Genomic DNA, 20,388 nt, shown 5'->3' on the forward strand with positions numbered 1-20,388 from the left:
ACATAATTTATGTTTTTCTCATAAGAGTCTAGATTAAAGATATGTTATTTTCAAATACTTACAGATTTTGGTTAGAAAATAATGTCCTCATGTCCTACTATATCAGATTGTGGGTTATACAAGACTGTAATAGTGACAGCAGTGTATACAGCTTAACATATATTGCAACAAAGTACTGATAAGCATAGTAGTGCAAGTATTAATGTGATGCTTTTCCCTTTATATCACAGGTGACCTGGGAAGTTTGTCCCCTTTTTACAGCCTTTTGTCAGTGTCTCTTCAGACTCTGATGATGATGATGTTGGCCAAATTGAGGCACAGCTGGGGGCTGCAGGGGCTGAATCTGTCACAGAGGTTTGCATCCCTCATCTGTCCTCATTAGCACCGTACGCAGTCAGTATGCCTATGCACACCCAGGCCCCTGAGGCCACAGATATTGGACAGTCGGATGGTGGGGACATTGAACAGTAAAGTGCTGCTACTGTGTCTGCAGTGTCAACAATGGCTGCAGCAAAACAGTTGTCAAGGTTCCGCACAGGTGGATTTGTAGGGTTGCTCATAGGAGGTCTGCTGTGCCTCCACCACATATTGCAGGTATCTCAACATGTGTCGCTCGACATATGTTTAGGCCCATCTTGGAGGCACAGGCACATTCTGAAAGGAACTCCAGATGAATGCTCAGGGTTATGGATGTAACACAGTCTGACATCCGTGACTGCTTCCGTCACATTTCTGATACACTGGATTGGTTGTCTGATGCAGTGGAAAGACATTGGTCTGAGACAGATTGCACACTATCTGCCTTGGAATGCACATTGTCTGTAATGGAATGTCTGGTTGGAGTTGAGCATAGGACTCATGGACATAGGTCAGCAACTACATCCACTGAGAGTCCACATGGCCATTAATAATCATGCTCCCGTAGTGGCAGTACATCCAGTGCTCCAAAGGGGAGTGTGATGTCCAGACCAAGATGTGGTTCATGGTCCTGAGCATTCCCATGGAATACATGGTACTGGCAGACAGCAGTCACTCTCAGGTAGTAGCCCAGCATCTGACCTTGGACATGGAGGTGCCAGAGCAACTCCTGGCAGAACCAGTTCTCATGTTCAAGGGTGGAGATGATGAACTGTCAGCTCTACCATGCATGGCTCAAAGCTGTCCAACATATAGACTTGTAGGGCTAGCATTGAGCTTCGCTGTGTTTACACAGACACTCACACACCACTGTCATGTTCAGGTCACCTACAGACACACACTCCACATTTACATGGTCCATCTTGCCTGATTTCCTTTCTGACTCATACACATGCTTGCCAACCTATTGGGTCAGTGTAGGCCTCCTGCACCCCCAAACAACACACTGTGCAAGTGATGATAGTTGTGCCATATCCCTGTCATCCTTCTCATCAATGCAGGCAAATGAAGCTATGTGTCTGATGCATTGGGTAACTATCTAAATTAATTTGTATTTGTTTCATCCATTATTATCTTTGACATGCTAGTTGCACTGGTCAGTTACAGATATTTTATGTTGCCATTAGTAATGAGTAAACCACATAATTTTGTGTATGTTACATTGGATGCTGGTGTAATGGCTGTGTAGTCAAACAATGAAAGGTGTCTCATGGAAATGTTTACATTTAACTTTAAGAACTGTGTAGGACACGCCTATGGGTGCAGATCTACAATACATCTATGAACATCAGAGCACAGGATGGAATGGCAGCACAGAAGAAAAATGTCATCAGAAAAAGTAAAACAGTAAAGATACATGGGTCCATAAATGTATATGTGTATAACAGGCTAACAAAAACAAGGGCTTCCTTCAGCCTAGTCATGCATCCTTAAACTATGACAAGGTCTGATACCCTTGATAAGTGTAAGCAGGGTTTTGGGAGCTGAGACATGTACAAGCTGAGGCATGGGAGATGAACCACCTATGGTTTCCCTGTGCCCATTAGAGACATTTGTCCTAAAGCAGTTATCATTGTCTTGTTCCCATCCTATTGTGTAACTTGCACATGATTTGTGGTAGGCTGGAACTCTGCTTCACATGGATGGGAGGGGGGGGCCCTGTTAAATATTAGGTGTAGTCTCTGGGCTACATACCTTTCTTTCCAGTGAACATGGGCATTCTGAGGCAGTGTAGCAACTGCCTCATGTACACAGACAATCCTCTCCTCTTACCTCCCAGCACTCAGACTTATGAGAGATGCCTTTATATATCCAAACTGGAAGACATGCACTATCCAGTCAAGACAGGAATAACTGGTCAAGAGGAGAAGGTCAACACCTGCACCACATCACATGGAACACATAGCCCTCCAGAACACCCACCATCACACGTCTCACATAAAAACACAAACCATATGCCCACCTTTGTGGAGGATCTCAATAGAAATCTACCCAAACAGCAGAGACCTCCAAATCAGAAACGCCAACCTTTAATGTGACCTATAACCTATTCAATTCAATTGAAAAACAAATAAGTCTGTTAGGGCAAAATATATTAAAAAAGAGAAAAGGACAATACGCTGGTTGCATAAGTGTGCACATCCCTTAAACTAATAATTTGTTCTGTGTGCTGACCCTTAAACTAATACTTTGTTGAACCACCTTTTGATTTAATTGCAGCATTCAGTCTTCTTGGGTAGGAGTCTATCATTATGGCACATCTTAACTTGGCAATATTTGCCCACTCTTCCTTGCAAAAGTGCTCCAAATCTGTCAGATTGCGAGGGCATCTCTTGTGCACAGCCCTCTTCAGGTCACCTCACAGATTTTCTAATGGATTTAGGTCTGGGCTCTGGCTAGGCCATTCCAAAACTTTAATTTTCTTCTGGTGAAGCCATTCTTTTGTTGATTTGGATGTATGCTTGGGGTCATTCTCATGTTGAAAGGTGAAATTCCTCTTCATCTTCAGCTTTCTAGCAGACGCCTGAAGGTTTTGGGCCAAAAGTGACTGGTATTTGGAACTGCTTATAATTCCCTCCACCTTGAATAAAGCTCCAGTTGCAGCTGAAGAAAAGCAACCCCAAAGCATGATACTGCCACCACCATGCTTCACCATGGGGATGGTGTTCTTTTGGTAATGCAAAGTGTTGTTTTTGTGTCAAATGTACCTTTTGGAATTGTTTCCAAAACGTTCAGCCATGGTCTCATCAGACTGTAACACATTTTCCCAAATGCTTTTGGGAGACTTGATGTATTGTTTTGCAAATTTTAGCTGGCCCTGGATGTTTTTCTGTGTAAGGAAAGGCTTCCGTCTTGCAACCTTACACCATAGTCTAGACATATGGAGAATATGGGAGATTGTTGTCACATGTAATACACAACCAGTACTTGCCAGAAATTCCTGCAGCTCCTTCGGTGTTGCTATAAGTCTCTTGGCAGCCTCTCTGACCAATTTTTGTCTTGTCTTTTCATCAATTTTGGAGGGACATCCAGTTCTTTGCAACATCACTGTTGTGCCATATCTTCTCCCCTTTTTGATGACACTCTTCACTGTGTTCCATGATGTATCCAGTGTTGTGGAAAATTTTTTGTACCTTTCTCCTGACTGATACCTTTCAACAATGAGATCCCTTTGATGCTTTGTAAGCTCTCTGCGAACCATGGATTTTGCTGTAGCAGGCAACTGAGTAAATGTTAGGAAAATCCTACTAGAACAGCTGAACTTTATTTTGAGTTAATCAGATTCTCTTTAATTGATAGCAGGTGTGTACCCAAGAAGACTGAATGTTGTAATTAAATCAAATGGTGCTTCAACAAAGTATTAGTTTAAAGGCGTGCACACACAACAAAGTATTAGCTTAAGGGTGTGCACACTTATGCAACCAGCATATTGGACATTTTTTACTTTTTATATTTTTCCCCTAAGAGTTTTGTTTGTTTTTCAATTGAATTGTACAGGTTATAGGTCACATTAAAGGTGGGAAAAGTTTTGAAATGATTTATTGTGGCCTCATTTTTTTATATGACAAAAACTGGCCTTTTAACAGGGGTGTATAAACGTTATATATCCACTGCAGCTTACCTACACAGTGAGCCCCTCAACCTAAGCCCCTAAGGCAAAACTTGCCCAATACACTAATCATAGGTGACTCAATAGTGAGGCCCAGTGATGTCCCACTCACTAGGTTGAATAAGGAGAAGGTAACAGTCAGCTGTCTGTCGGGTGCCAGGATCCGACACATAGCACACACACTCAGGTCACTCCACAACAAGTACAATTATGACACTGTCATTGTCCATTTGAGTGTGAATGACCTGAGATGCACCTCCCTGGACAACATGAAAAGAGACATGGAGGAGCTCTCGGATTATGTGGTCCAGTCAGATATGACCCTTGGCCTGAGCAGCATCCTACAGTCGCCTAGAATAATACCGCAGTACAAGCAGAAAATTATTGACTTTAACAATTGGCTAAGTTTCTGGTGTCATTCTAAGGAGATCCAGTATCTGTATGCTTGGGATGACATGATTGACAGACCTCGATGCTTTGCCAAAGATGACCTGCATCTGTCACCCATAGGTTTCCAGATACTGGCTAAGGCTCTTGCCACCCCTATAGTGCTTTTTTTATGCAGTGTTCCAAATACCAAATTACCACTGTAACAGGTATAAATAAATGCAATCTGAGGGTCATGCTGCTCAATGTTAGAAGTCTAAATCTCAAGATGCACTCGCTCGAATCACTCCCCAAAATAGAGAACATCTACATTTGTGCTGTAACAGAGAACTGGTTTAAAGTAGCAGAAAGCACCCCTGCACTACCAGGCTATAACTCATTCCACAACTTTCGGCCACAGAACATAAACCAAAGCTCCAAAGGCGGCGGCGTCTCCATAGTTATAAAGGATATGCACACCTCCAGACTAGTAGCCCAGTATAATGCATCAGAGATACTTCGGGTACAACTAACAGTGGGTAAGCTGGTGGTTCAGGTCCAGCATCCTGGAAACAATTAGGGTCTAACCCAACACTCTCATACTGGGTGCCTTCAACTACCCCCCCATCAACTGGGAAAACTACTCATGCACCAGTACACTTGCCCAGTGCTTCCTGGAATTCATTAATTACAGTGTGCTGGACCAGCTCATTCTTAACCCTACTAGAGGAAGCAACATCCTTGACATGGTTATTACTAACATGGGCAACCATTGCTCAACACCAATAGTCAATTCCTCCCTGGAAAGATCCGACCACAAACGAATTACCATGGAAATCCACATCTCACCCACACCACCAGCACAGGTAACCACCATGAAAAACTTCTCCAAAGCTAACTTTGGGCTCCCAAAAACAGAGGTGGCTAACTTCATGGCATCCATGCAAATGGAAAACAGGTGCATGACTGATGAATCATACACCAATGCACTGTATGAACATGTACATAAATGCACAGAGCTAGCCATACCCAACAGAACCAAGATGCTCTCCTCCAAAAAAAGGAAGCCACTCTGATGGTCCCCTGCCATTAAACTCTACAACAGAAGGAAGAAGCTGTTGCAAAAAAAGGTGAAGTCCCAAGACTGGAAAAACTCCCTTATTAGCCTCAACAAAAAGTTGAGATCCCTCATCAAAACCTCTAAAACTAGCTATGAAGGTAGAATTGTGGCAGACACTAAAAACAACCATAAAGCCTTCTACAGTTATATCAAGAATCTCCATGACAATACCCACATTTGCTCTGAGTCACTGCACAATGGTACCTCCTATACTGAGCCAACAGATATTGCCAACATACTGGCCAACGGATTCAGTGCCAACTTTACCCCCCCCAAAGGACCAATCACAATACCGGAAGAATGCCAGGCAGCCAGCATTACTGCAGCACAGGTTAAAACTGCATTGTCCAAGGCCACTAATACAGCTTCCGTGGGACACAACAATATCCCTGGCTGTGTTCTACATAAACTACAAAGTGAACTGGCACAACTCCTATGTGCCCTGTTCAATCACTGCCTCACCTCAGGGTTTGTCCCTACAGAATGGCGCACTGCTACAATCATCCCTTTCTATAAAGGGGGAGTGACTACAGACCCTGGGAATTATCGCCCTATTAGCCTGATAAGTCTGATATGTAAGGCTATGGAGTGCATCATCATGGACCTAATTAACAAGGATATATGGAATCTCTAAACTCTGGATCCCATTCAATTTGGTTTTGTGGAGGGTAGAGTATATCTGCTCAGCTTGGTTAACTTCTTTGAGTCAATCACCAGACCTGTGGATGAGGGCAAGGCAGTTCATATAGCCTACCTCAATCTGACCAAGGACTTTGATACCATTCCCCACTCAGCAATTACTGATAGACTCACCAAACTAGGCATCAATCCCTATATCACTAGGTGGGTTGCAAATTGGCTCACAGATAGAACCCACAGTGTGAAAGTAGCAGACTCCAAGTCAGACTGCTGACTAGTCATGAGTGGACTCCCACAGGGATCAGTCCTGGGTCCTCTCCTATTTGGCATCTACTTCTCAGTTGTCCAGGACAGCATGGAGGAACTCTGGCTGGCCAAGTTTGCTGATTATTGCAAGCTGGCAGCCATTATTAACTCCCCAAGTGATGTAGACATCCTATAGGAAGGCCTCTCTGAGACCAACAACTGGTGTCAAAACCATGGCCTTAAGCTTAACGCCAAAAATGCGTCATCATTCCCTTTGGGAAAAACTCAGTTCCCACTATTTACCCCATTGATGGTAGCCCACTGAACACTGAAGGTGTTATAAAAGATCTGCGGTCACAGGTTGACAGCAACCTCTCGTTCGATCACCACATTGCCACTGTGGTCAGACAGTCCTTGTATGTGGCACATCTCATTACCAAGGGTTTTACATCCAGGAAGAAAGAGGTCATCATCTTTCTTCTCTTCCCTCATTAGACTAATCATTGAGTATAATGCCCATTTGGTGCATACCTCACTAAACACCTGCAACAGCTGGAAAGGCTACAAAAGTACCTCATGAAGAGGATCCTAGGCCTTAAACACATGCTCTACAAAGACAGACTAAAAAAAACTCCAGCTTTTCTCTGTCTCATATCATCTATCAATAGGCTATCTCAGCTTGACTTACAAAGCCATTTCTGATCCAGCCCTGTTAGAAATTTTACACCTAAAGAAATCTCTGTCCCTCCACACTACATGCTCCAGGGACCTCCACCTCATTACCACAATCAACAGAAGATGCTGGAGGGACAGGTTCTTAACACAGAGACTGCCCATGCTCTGGAATAGATTTCCCATACATGTCAAGCAGAGCACCACACTGGCCCTTTTCAAGAGAAATCTTGATGAGTGGATGGGAAATAGAAAGTTCACCCCAGGGATCACTCCAGTGGCTCTACTTGATAGATGCACCGGGAACTAATGGTGGCATGATGCCAGGGCACTTCTGTGGGCTATGCTTGTAAAGGCTCCAGGGTCGTTGGGCTAGTACACACCTATGAGCCTATGAACCTATGTCCTATTTATACCACAGTCAAGGTGTAGGTGTGTAGAACAGGTAATTCTCATGCTACTCCTTTCTTGGATATGCAGGAGGTACACAGTGGGGTCTGACACCTCCCTGCATGGTAGGTATACACCTCCCCTACAAAGCATGTAGGAGACAGAATTCACAGTTACAGCCCTGACCCAGTCTGCATAGGACATGTTATGTACACTGTGTATTGGTTGACTGTGGAACCTCTTTGGATGTTACAGTTGTCGGATGTGTCTGGTTAGTTAGATACCAAAGATGGCATTGTACTCAGTTATAGCTGTGATGAATGCCAATGCAGTGTGAGAATGACTTTCTTAGTTTTACATGCCATACCTTTATTTATAGGTTGTGCAACATAGAATGAATCCCCAACTATTACTAACCCATGACAGTCAGAGACTAGATCACTATCTATGAGCCCATAAGTCTCTGACTACTGGGTCAACTGTTGGAGGTGAGTGGTCAATACGATAGTTACCACGGGTGGATGACTTCCCAAGGGATAGTATTGTGCATTCCTTGGCATTTAGTGTTAGTCCATGGCTCTGACACCAACTGAATGTCTGTGTCAGCCCATCCTGGATTACTGATGAGTCAGTGTGGGATTCAATGGAAGCTCCTAATTTGCAATCATCTGCCTCAATCAGAGGCAAATGACAATGGCTGTAGAGGTAGACTCCCCATTGCTATTGTCTTGGATAATGTCTGTCAGCCACTTGGCTATCCAATGGCTGACATACATGTTTGTAATTAACATCTACAGTTTCTCAACAATGTCTGGTGGCCTAATAGTGACAAATGCCTTGTCAGGCCATGGTAGGTGGAGTGAATCATTTTTCCCTCATCCATTGCTTTGTATACAACTCAGTGAGGTCCACCAGGTAATGTTAGCATAATCCACCCTTGATAAAATCAAACTGGGTTTGGTCCAGTGTCTGTAGGTGTACTGCATCTTTATTGATCATTTCCATGATTATTCTTTTCATGGCTTTAAATATCAGACTACTGAGACTTCTGGGGACAGCACTTATCACTGCATGCTGGTTGCACTGTGTGTAACTCGGTATTGTAGTAGATTTGATCATGGTTTACAAGAAAATTGTCACTCAAGGTGTCTGATTTTGTATTGAGTGTAGTTAAACACTGGAAGAGAAACTAATATGTACACACCCTGTAAGGGTAAGGGTGGAATATTTACACAGTTATTTTGCAGTTAGACACTAATCCAACAGTAAATACTGAAAACAAACAATTACCTTGTGAGGCATGCTGAAAAGGGGGGAGTGCCCTGAATTGCTGGTACCTGGCTACTACTACTGCTGGTCCCACCAAAGCCACACTTTGCTGGAATACAAATCTTCTATTCTTTTACTCTCACTAGAAGCCAAATGTTACCACCAAGCTCAATATGAGAAGCAGGCCACAACCTGTTTGTTGATCCACACAGTTGTCCTACATAATGCAAGGATCTTTAGGCTTGACATACCCTTTTCCAGGTAGATGCCCTGATTAGAAACAGGAGCAATCATTTGACTTTTGCATGTACTATGCCTTGTGCTCTGAGCCTCGTATGATTTGACTAGAGTACTGACCTCATGGTGATTAGGAGCACAGCTGCTGCATCACAATGCAATGTTTGATATCCAAGGTTGTTCTACCAAGCTCCACAGCAGCAGTGGTCCATGTTAGTTGAAATTTTCACAGGAATTCATGCAGCCCACCCTTCAACAGCTTAATGGTGGACATCTGTGTGACATGTATGTGAGGTCTACTGCAGAGGAGTGGCCACCTTTGGCCAATGTGTTTCTAACTCCCACATGTACTAGGTATGTCATACTGTACATTTAAATTACCAAACATGACTTTGTGTTCCCATATCATTTCACACATTTGCTGTCTGGTTACTTAACAGGCAATGTAGACTTGCAAGAACAAAGTAATGGCTGCAAAGGTGAACAAGTTTTCTGTGCATGAATGGAGATCCACATCTTTACTGCAAAGAGTGCCTACAGACTGTGTGTTTGAGGCTATCAACTACAAGGGTGTAGCAGCATGACCCTAATTTTGCTGGAGTTGTACATTGTCACATTTGTAGGTTTGCTATTGTGACCCTGCCTAATAACATTATCATGGTTAATGCAAGTGCCACATGCCTGGCAAAGCATTGTACTCGACCTACCATGTTATGTCACATTGTCAAGTACTGTTTTACCTTAGGATGACAACATAAAGTTGATAACATGTTAAATGTAAGCATCTGACAGGCCACTGTCTAACCATGGCCTATTGTGGACATATACACAAGCAGGAATCTATTGCTAATGGGATAATCACTGACTACTGATGAGATGTGGAAAGCATTTCCAACCTTCTACTCCTACTTCACACAAACACAAAATGTGAGACGTGATTATATTAAAAATTTTGCATCCATGTTCTCTCACACACCAGGTTACCAACATACACACCTCATATCATACCCCACCAAAACCCACATCACACATACCTACATGTGCAGAGGTCCTTTCCAGACACATAAGTAAACACCAACACCTCAGAAACCCAAATGCAAGCTCACTACACATAATCATACCTCTGCAGAACACAGAACACATAATAGCTCACACACCGCTGTCTCACTGGTCCAATACCTAAGGCAAAACACAAAATCAAACATTACTCAAAAATGATTACATCATGAGACACATTTATGTGCTTCACATCAAGCTTCATAAGGGAAAGGTCACAGTCAGCATTCTGCGAGGTGTCAGGATATGCCACATCACACATGCAATCAAGTCTGTCAATATCAGATGCTGTTATGTCTGCATCATAGTTCATGTTGGTGTGTACAACTCAAGACATACCCTCTTTGGCTCAATACAAATGGAAAACGATTGACTTCAATAATTGCCACAGTGTGTGGTGTCATTGCAAAGGGATCCACTATCTGTCAGCCTGGGATGACCTGCTCAACAGACCTCAGTGCTTTGCCAGAGATGGTCTTCATCTGTCACCTCTGGGATTTTGGCTACTGGCCAAGGTTGTCGCTGCCCCCATAGTGCACCTTTTAGGCAGTTTCTCAAGGGAAAATTTTCCAGTGAGAAAACACCATCTAAAAACAACATTACAGTTATGCTCCTAAATGCTAGGAATGTTACCACTAAACTCCACTCACTGGAAGCTGTCCCCATCTTGGAAGATGCAGACATGTGTGTAGTCACAGACACCTGGGTCAAGGCTCTGGAGAGTACCAAAGTCATACCAGACTAAACCTCCTTTCACACGTTCAGATCTCAAACTTAAAGCATGCAAAGTAATGAAGACAGCATACACATATTCATTCAGGATAGATACACATCCAGATTGGTTAGACAGTATGATTCCCTGGAAAAACTGCAGGTGCTATTGACTGCTTGCAGGACACATAATGAATCCATTGTCAGCTACAGGAGCAATTTCATGAATCAGGACACCCACTGTGCTTATATGGATCTATTGAGTCTATCAGGATACATCAAAACAAGATGGTTTTGGTTAGCTTTAACTACCCACTAACTGGGTAGATTAGCCCTGCTCAAACTCACTTGTCCAAAGGTTAGTCGACTTCCTTAACTACAATTTCCTGGACCAGTGGGTTACATCCACACAAGCTGAGCCAACATACTGGATCGGCCGCTTACCAATATGGGTGAACACTGTAGAACCTCCACTGTGAGGTCCTCCCTGGTGAGTACTGACCAGAAATTGTTCTCATTCAAAGTGAATATCACACCTGACACACCCCCTGCTTGCAGCAGATAAAGTAATAAAGTTCAAGAAATCAGATTATAACCTGCTATGAAATGGTATAAATGGCTTGACTGTACCACCCCCCCTCAGATTGAACAGACAACTATGCCAAGGTCTACAGTAATGCTTTATACAAGCAACTGTACAACTACATTGACTCATCTGTACCAGACAGGAGCAAAGCAACCTCCTCACAGCACACCAAACCTGCCTGGTGGACAACTGCTATTAGTAGGCTTTATAATAATAGGTAGACATTGGTGATTCACTTTAGGCAGGGGGAACCCCCCCTAAAATGAAAGCACTCCCTCCTTAGCTTGAACAAGAAAATAAGTGTTGTTGTGAAGTCCTGCAAAACAAAGTATAGGACAAAATTAGCCTCCTCCACAGGACAACCACAAGGCATTGTATAGTTGCATGTATAATGTAAAAGAAAAGGCCCACATTGTTGCCAAACTAATACTTAATGATATTACATATAACAAGCCTGTAGACATACAGCTAACCAGTTGGACAACTGCACTCCCCTGTCCATTACATCCCTACACCCTGTCCCATGCAGTTAGTAGGTAGTAAATGACTTCTCTAAGGTGACAAACATAGCATCTATTGCACCTGCTAAAATGCCAGGCTGTGTCCTACCTAGTATCCAACATGGATTACTAACACCACTGGAATCTCTTTGCAATCATAGTGTAACCACTGGCTGCATCCTAGCTGATTGGAAAATGGCCACTGTTCTCCCCTTGCACAGAGGTGGTCTATTCATTGACTACAAAAACTATAAACCTATTAACCTGGCCAGCCATATCTGTAAGGCCATGGGGCAAATAATCATGGACCTTATCAACAAAGATATAAGTAATCTAAAAACACTTGACCCTATGCTGTTTGGATCTGTGAAAGCAAAATCATGCCTGTTAAACCTGGTGGACATCTACAAGGCAGTCACCAATGACCTGGATGAGGGGTTATCTGTGCATGCAACCACCTGTACTTAGCCAAGCCATTTGACACTATCCCCCACACAGGCATCATTTACAAACCCACCCAGCTAGCTATTAACAGTAATATCATTAGAGGGGTTACTAATTGGCTCACTGATAGGACACATATAGTCAGAATAGGGGTATCCACCTTCAATCAAAGATCTGTAACCAGTGATGTCCCACAAGGTTCAGTGCTGTGTCCTCTAATGTTTGGAATCCATTTATCCAATGTACAGACACAAAGTGATTGTCTGTGGCTGTGAAGGTTTGCTGATAGCTGCAAACTGGGAGTGATCATATACTTTCCAAATTATTTCAACATCCTACAAAAGGGTCATACATGATCAAATGATTGTTGCCAGAATCATAGTCTTAAACTCCATTCAGATATATGTTGTATCATTTATTTCAGTACCAGGAATGCTGCTGCTAAGTAGTATATCAATAGCAGTACCATAAGTGCATACTTAGGGGTGAGAGACCTGGGCACACAGATCTGGGCACAGAGGTTTACACCTACCTTACCTTAGATCACCATGTGGAAAGAAGGGCTTTATATCTTGCTCATATTATACCAGAGGGCACTGTCATCTGAATATGAAGTTGTTAGAATCTCCGTGTGCTCTTCCCTCATCAGGCCAATATTTGAGTGCAATGGCCATTTTGTTATGTACATTTCCAAGCACCAGTGGCAATTGCAGAGTCAAAAAAGTTTCCTTACAAGGGAAAGTCAAGTCTTCAGCATCTGTCCTATGGGGATCATCTGAATCACTGTCACTTTAGTCTGTGTCATACAGACTACTAAGACGTGATCTCTGTCTTGCATATGAGGAAATCTGTGACCCTGCTTTATTGGAAATGCTGCATTTCTGTAAGTCAAATGGTACATGGATTACTCGCTGTAAGGACCTTAACCTGGTATGTGAAATCAGTAAAATATGCTGGAGGGAGAGATATGTCTACCAGAGTCTAACAAACCTTTTCAACAGACTCCCACTTAATGTCAAAGAGAGCACCTCATTGGACTTCTACAGAAGCAGTCTGTACATTTGGATGGGTGACCATAATTTCACCACAGGGGTTCTGCCTGTATCCCTCTTGGACAGGGGCAATAGGTGCTGATTGAGTAACTAAGGGTAAAAACTTGACTAGGATTGTAAGGGCCATAGGGCCATTAGCCTAGTAAATTCCAATGATCATATGATCCCATAGGCTAATGTAAAATGTTCTGACTAACATCCACACACACAGACTTGGCTACAGTGAGAATAGTACCACTACTAATTAATGTTTACAGAACACTGCACAATACACACACACCAAGTTGGCTACAATGAGATTAGAAGCACTACCTATCTAGTCTTACAAATTATAGATCACAGTACTTAACACACATGCCTTGACACAAGTCTGATATTATCATCTCTTTAAGTACACTTATGCTAGATGATGACATCAGCAGCATTTGTAGAGGACAAGAATTTGGAGGCCGGTGTCACCTGCTATGCCCAAAATACTGCAAAATCCTGCCTCTTTCTAAGTTGGCTTACATCTGATATTACGATGGCTGTTGGTAGTCTTATGATAGATGACATCAGCAGGCCTTGTGGAAGACTAGAGTTTGTAAGACTAACTCAACTGCAAGGGCCAAAAAGTGCATATCCATTGCAGTTTGGAAGTCAGTGGGAGATTCCCACTTGTTTTGCAGGGAGACAGACATACACACACTAGCATACCAAGTGGGTGAGAGTAAGATTAGAATCCCTACCTATCACACACTAACATATGAAGTGGGCTAGAGTAAGATTAGTATCCCTACCTATCTAGTCTTAGATGCTACAGATGACAGTGCTTAACACACGTGCCATGGCTTAAGTCTAACATTAAGATGGCTGCTGCTAGTCATATGGTTCATGACATCAGAAGGCTTTGTGGAAGATAGGAGTTTGTAGGCATGCACCAACTGCAAGGCCCAGAAAGGGCATATCCATTCCAGTTTGGAAGTTAGTAGGAGATTTACACCTTTTTTTAAAGGGAGATGCACATGCACACTCAAACACACCTAGTGGTCTGGAGTGAGATTAGAACCCCCACCTATCTAGTCTTACACACTATAAAACACAGTACTTAACGCATGTGCTATGGCTCAAGTCCAATTTGTAAATGACTGCAGGTGAACTACTTGTAGAGGACATAAACAAGGCCTGTACTGAACAGAGTGCATGGCCTGCAGAGGGACATTGCTTCTTACTGTCATCTGCATTCAGTAGCCTAGGAGTCAGCTAACTCTTTTTTTATCCTAGCTATTAGGCAACAATAGCCATTTTGGCCTCATGTCTCTGTTTATGTTAGGATGGGCAAGCCTGTGACCAAAAACAATTATCCCTGTCAATGCATGAATATACAACATTATGCATTACACAACTTGCTCTCTTGTTGGTATATGCGTGGTAACATCCAGCAGGCACAGGAGGCTGTAATAAGTGCATTATCTACTGCTAAGCCATTATTTTTGGTCCTTTGACCAACATTATACATGTGACACAGTGCAGCTTTACTCACCATTATCTGGGTATGTCAGGCAATAGAGACATACACACACATATATACATATATATTTATGTATATAACAGTGACATATATATATAAATATATATATATATATATATATATATATATATATATATATGTGTGTGTGTGTGTGTGTGTGTGTGTGTGTCTATATATATATATATATATATATATATATATATATATATATATATATATATACATACATATATATTCTATATATATTCTATATATATATATATATATATATATATATATATATATATGTATACAGATATGTGTGTGTATCTGTCTGATATATATATATATATATATATATATATATATATATATATATATATATATGTGTGTGTTACCTAGATATATGTGGTGGGACAGATGTATGTGTGCATGTATCTCTCTCTCTCTACACACACACACACACACACACACACACACACACACACACACACACACACACACACACACACACACACACACACACACACACACACACACACACACACATATATTTTTATTATATGTATATATATATATATATATATATATATATATATATATAGAGAGAGAGAGAGAAGAGAGAGATATATATATATATATATATATATATATATATATATATATATATATATATATATATATATATATATATATATGTGTTTACCATCAGAAGGTCGAACCTGACTTCATCGAATGATGGGATCATCGACAAACTTCTGTGAAACCGACAATGTCAAATTCTGACATTGTCGAACTATAACTCGCTGTAAACCTCGGAATGGCCTTTAACATGGGTCGAGATGGGGGGCGAGATTCGTTCTTCAACAATGTCGCCATTTGGCCTCCTAACCTTGACTAAAGTGGATTTGACTGAATCCACTTCCACCTTCTGTTTACCACTATATATATATATATATATATATATATATATATATATATATATATATATACATATATATATATATATATCGTTTAAAAGTCATTGTTTGAGGAGCAGCAGATTTGCACTCAGCTTCACTAAGTGTATGAGCATGCTCAGCGGGAGTTTTGTCTAGTTATAAGCAGACTACAACCTACTTCTAGCTGTAGTCCTGTCCGGGATTTTGTGTATTACAGAATATGACATCTGTCCCTGTTTCTGCACTGCTGCACTTCACTCACATTGACTAAGATTTTCTAAAGTTGTGTTATGCAAGTAATATGTGAAAGAGGTTAAAACAGTACAGCACACACACAGACTGACAGTCTGTAGAACATAAATTATTACTACCTCACATCCAAAAAAAGTTGATACTTCTAGATTAGAACCATGAAGACCTTCACAGAAGGGGATTGTCTTAGTTCTTTAAAAAACAGAAGTTACTTAATAGACAAAGGGTCATTCATCACACAATCACCTGCATAAATATGTCCATTACCTAAGACATACAATGTAAAATCACTTTCTATATTGCTGTCCTGAGACTGAGTGAAATGCTCATATACCATTGATGAGTTACTGTTAACATCAGTTACAAGGGAACACTGCAGTGTTGGGGGTGAGGAAACAACACCACATGTTCTGCTGGGATACATGATAGTCTGACTATCATTTAATCCCACTGTCTAAGATCTCCCTTCAATGATGTACCAATAATCTGTTGTAGTAAGACTGCATTAATATTCCCGCATGAGGCCTACTGAATAGAAATGAAAAAATGTTAGTGGAATGGGTATCTGTAGTCCCATGTGGGTGTCATTTCTGTCCTACCAGCTCACTACAGTTACTTGCATAATGTGCCTGGTCCATACATACAATGACATATCAAAATAATCCTCTAGACTAGTGTGTAGGTTGCAGATTTACCCTGCAAATGCAGCAGTTGACACAATTGTAGTTCAGGGCTGACTCTGTCTGATGCAAGCACTACACAGCCAGTACATGCATAGGTACCTGATGTGTGAGTTGCCTGGCAGCATTTTTAATTTATGTATGTGAGTAGGAGTAAAGTGTCAGCCCCTAGGTCCCTAAGTTATCCATGAATATGCTATGTGTTGTCTCTTAGCCAAAACCAGCGCATACTGAGCATGCCTACATCTGCCTACAAGGACATCAGCAGGGGGTTCCTCCTCTTAGTCCTCCTGTGACTGTGGTTGTTTTGACATAGGCACTGGTGGGGAACTGTATATCCCTTCTCTTTGCTGATCCTGCTGCAGCTTTTTATGCAGGATCAGATTGTGTGGTATAATACATTCTGTGAATATCTGTGAACATGCAGGGCTCCACCAGATATATCAAGGCACCAGAACCATGACTTCAGAAACCTAAGCACATGTTTTATGATGTTCCTAGTTTGTGTGTGCACCTCATTATAGCATTCTTCCATGGGTGTGTGTGCATTTCTGATGCGTGCCATCATCCGAAGTTCCAGGGCATAGCCAGCATCTCCCAGTAAGTGGCCCTGTGGGATGCCCCCCCCCCCAGCAAACATTTGATATAGCTGTGATGTGTGCCAGATATGGGAGTCATGATAACTGGCAGGGTTTCCAGCACACATTCAGGATAATCCCCTGGGCATTGCACATAACATGGCAGTTGATGGAGTGGTATCCCTTGTGATTAACATAGATTGTGCCTTGCTCACCAGGTGGTACCTTGATGTGATTATGTGTGCAATCTATGGCACCACTGGGTACAGGTTAGTGTGCTACACTGTAGAAGTGCTGTATATTGATAGCCCTCGCCTCAGAGGTAAGGGAAATAGATATGTGCTCTCTGGCTTGTGGAAGCATACCATCCAGGAATTGGTGGAGGACCCCGGATGCAGGTGCCTGTATCACCCCCATCATGTCCCCAGTTGGTCTTTGAAAAGTACCTGTAACTAGTATCCCAAGGGCTACACATACCTTTGTTTCCACTTTGATGGGCTCCCCTCTGTTAGCTCTGTCTCTGCATTGCGGGCGGTAGACCTCAGTGAGTTCTTGTAATATGTCCCGGCCCATCCTGTAGCACTTTACAATCTCCAGCTCAGGTAGCTCATGGAAGGTTACCCTAGGCCTGAACACTCTTCTCCTTCTTGGCCTAGACATATTGTCAGCAGCACCAGCAGCACTGACTTCAGCATCTAGCAAATACAGATGTAGCAGAATGGCAGCACCCCCTAGCATTATCCCAGTAAAAATTCCCAAGTCTCTACTCCAATGGTCCAGAGTATTGAGGGAAAATCAGAATGCAGAGCGTATGCATACTTTCTACAGTTCTGCTTTAGATCCACCATGCGCAATTGGCTAAGTATGATGCAGTTCACCTGCCCAGGATATAATTGACATAATTTAAAGGCCCTACTTTAGTACACAACATGGCATTATGTGCCACTGCACTCAGCATAGCTTACATAACAGTCATAAAATATTTATTTAAGATATCTGGTTTTAATTGATTGCTGCCTACATCATCACTGTCACGTGGATTGTCTGCTCACATGGACACACTAAGCTATGCTCCGCACTGCACAAACACGCACACTGGGAACATAAAATCCTAAGAATAATAAGACACACAGTCCCCTGATGTCATCCACATCCTCTGGAAATAGCATCGACAAGTAGGAGCCTACAAGTAGTGGATATGCAGACTTAGTTGCTCCTTTTAGCAATTCAGGAAATCCACCTCATTTGCATACATATCCATGTTGACAGCCTAGAAACTGCACGGTTCATAGCTATGAGAGCTGGGTAACAGCACATATGAATTGTACGGACCTGACACAAGGTCCTACAGTACATTTGTGAAAAACATACGAGAAATGTTATTTTTATTTCTGTTAAGCATGTTTGAGCACTGAGGCGAATAGCGCAAACATGGTGAAATTAATAAAAAAAAATGTTATACATTTTACATATTCCTTTCCTTTTTCCAGACAAACACAATGTACCTTTTGCACATATATGTATGTGCTCTAACATTTTCCGGGGAGTTATGTCCATATCTGTGTACTTTTCTAACCCCTTCTGTCCATGTAAAAGTGTACACTATGGACACTGACACTGAGTCTATAAGGATGCCTTTCTTCTTGTTGGATCGCTCCACCTGGGTCATTTGCATAAGATTCAACTGCTTATGAGGTCATTTGCATTCCATGGAACTTTCCCTGTTTGCACATGCTTGTGTGCCGTTAAACAACTCTTACTGAATCTAAAATTGCTCCCACTCATATATGTATCATTCCTCGATGTGTATACCAAAAAAAAGTTGTAAAGGCTTTACTGATTTCTCCCCTATATCTAAATCTATCTATATATCTATCTATATCTATATGTCTATCTCTCTCTCTCTCTCTATATATATATATATATATATATATATATATATATATATATTTATATATATATAGATAGATAGATATATTTATATATATATAGATAGATAGATATATTTTTTTCCTAATACAGTCTGGCTTGCTCTGGATTTGTTTTTGAATTGCTCCAAGAGATGGGCCAGAGCACACCCAGAAAGGAGAGAGTTAGGACTAAATCCCAGGAGGCCAAATCATTGCTTATTTATTTATTTATTTATTTATTTATATATTTATTTATTTTTGTACAGGATAATGTCATGGTGTGAGTTGGAGACAACTGCATCTAATCATGAACCATATGTCTGAATGCATTTATAAGCTACCCATAGTAATATTGCATTTGGGTAGAATACTTTAGATATTGTAGTTGAGAAAAAAATCTGATTTCAGCTATGTGCAATGATATAAAGATATTTTATTTTTAGAAAAATACATTTCCTGGCATCTGTAATAAATAGTAGCCTTATATGGTAATTTGTAAAACTAGCATGAGAGAATGCGGTCAATTATTAGAGTTATAGAAAAAATAGGAAATATGCTAATTAAATGACTGCAAGGCAAGCCAGAATATTGGTGTTTATGACCATGCTATATATGGGTGTTGAGTATAGAGATTCTGAATGGTTATGATCAGATGGAGTCCACAACATTGATTTGAGCCATGATTTGTTAGTTTGCATTTCAGCCTGCTGTAAAATCATACAGCACTTGGAAGTTTGCCAGCAGAAGGAACAAAAGAAAAAGAAAACAAAGCATGGCAGATGTGATGAGGCACTAACATTATTACTGATCAGAGCTAACACCTTCTTGTCTCTACCAAGTAGGGAAGGAATATATCAAAATTCATTCAAAATTGTGACTTGATGGCATTTATAGAGCCTGCAATGCCTTCACATGCTTGCCATGAATTAAAAATATGTCTAAACAGTAGCTCTTTAAAAAAAATCTAAATTCATGTTAACTAATATTGCAAATGAAAGACTGTGATCACATTTTGCTCTTTGCAACCTTTGCCATGATGTGATAATAGCTTGGGAACTTTGTTGGACCCTGCCTTCAATGGACTACTGAGTTTACAGAGAGGAAACCTGATAGTAAAGGAATGAGTGAAAAATAGTAGACAGCAATGTCTATTCACAGAATAGCTGCAGTGAATATAACAAATCATGAGTACAAGGCTACGCAGAGGATAAACAACACATGGG

Source organism: Protopterus annectens, chromosome 5.part0 (assembly GCF_019279795.1).
Source record: "Protopterus annectens isolate FY-2018-M chromosome 5.part0, PAN1.0, whole genome shotgun sequence".
NCBI classification, from domain to species: Eukaryota; Metazoa; Chordata; order Ceratodontiformes; family Protopteridae; genus Protopterus; species Protopterus annectens.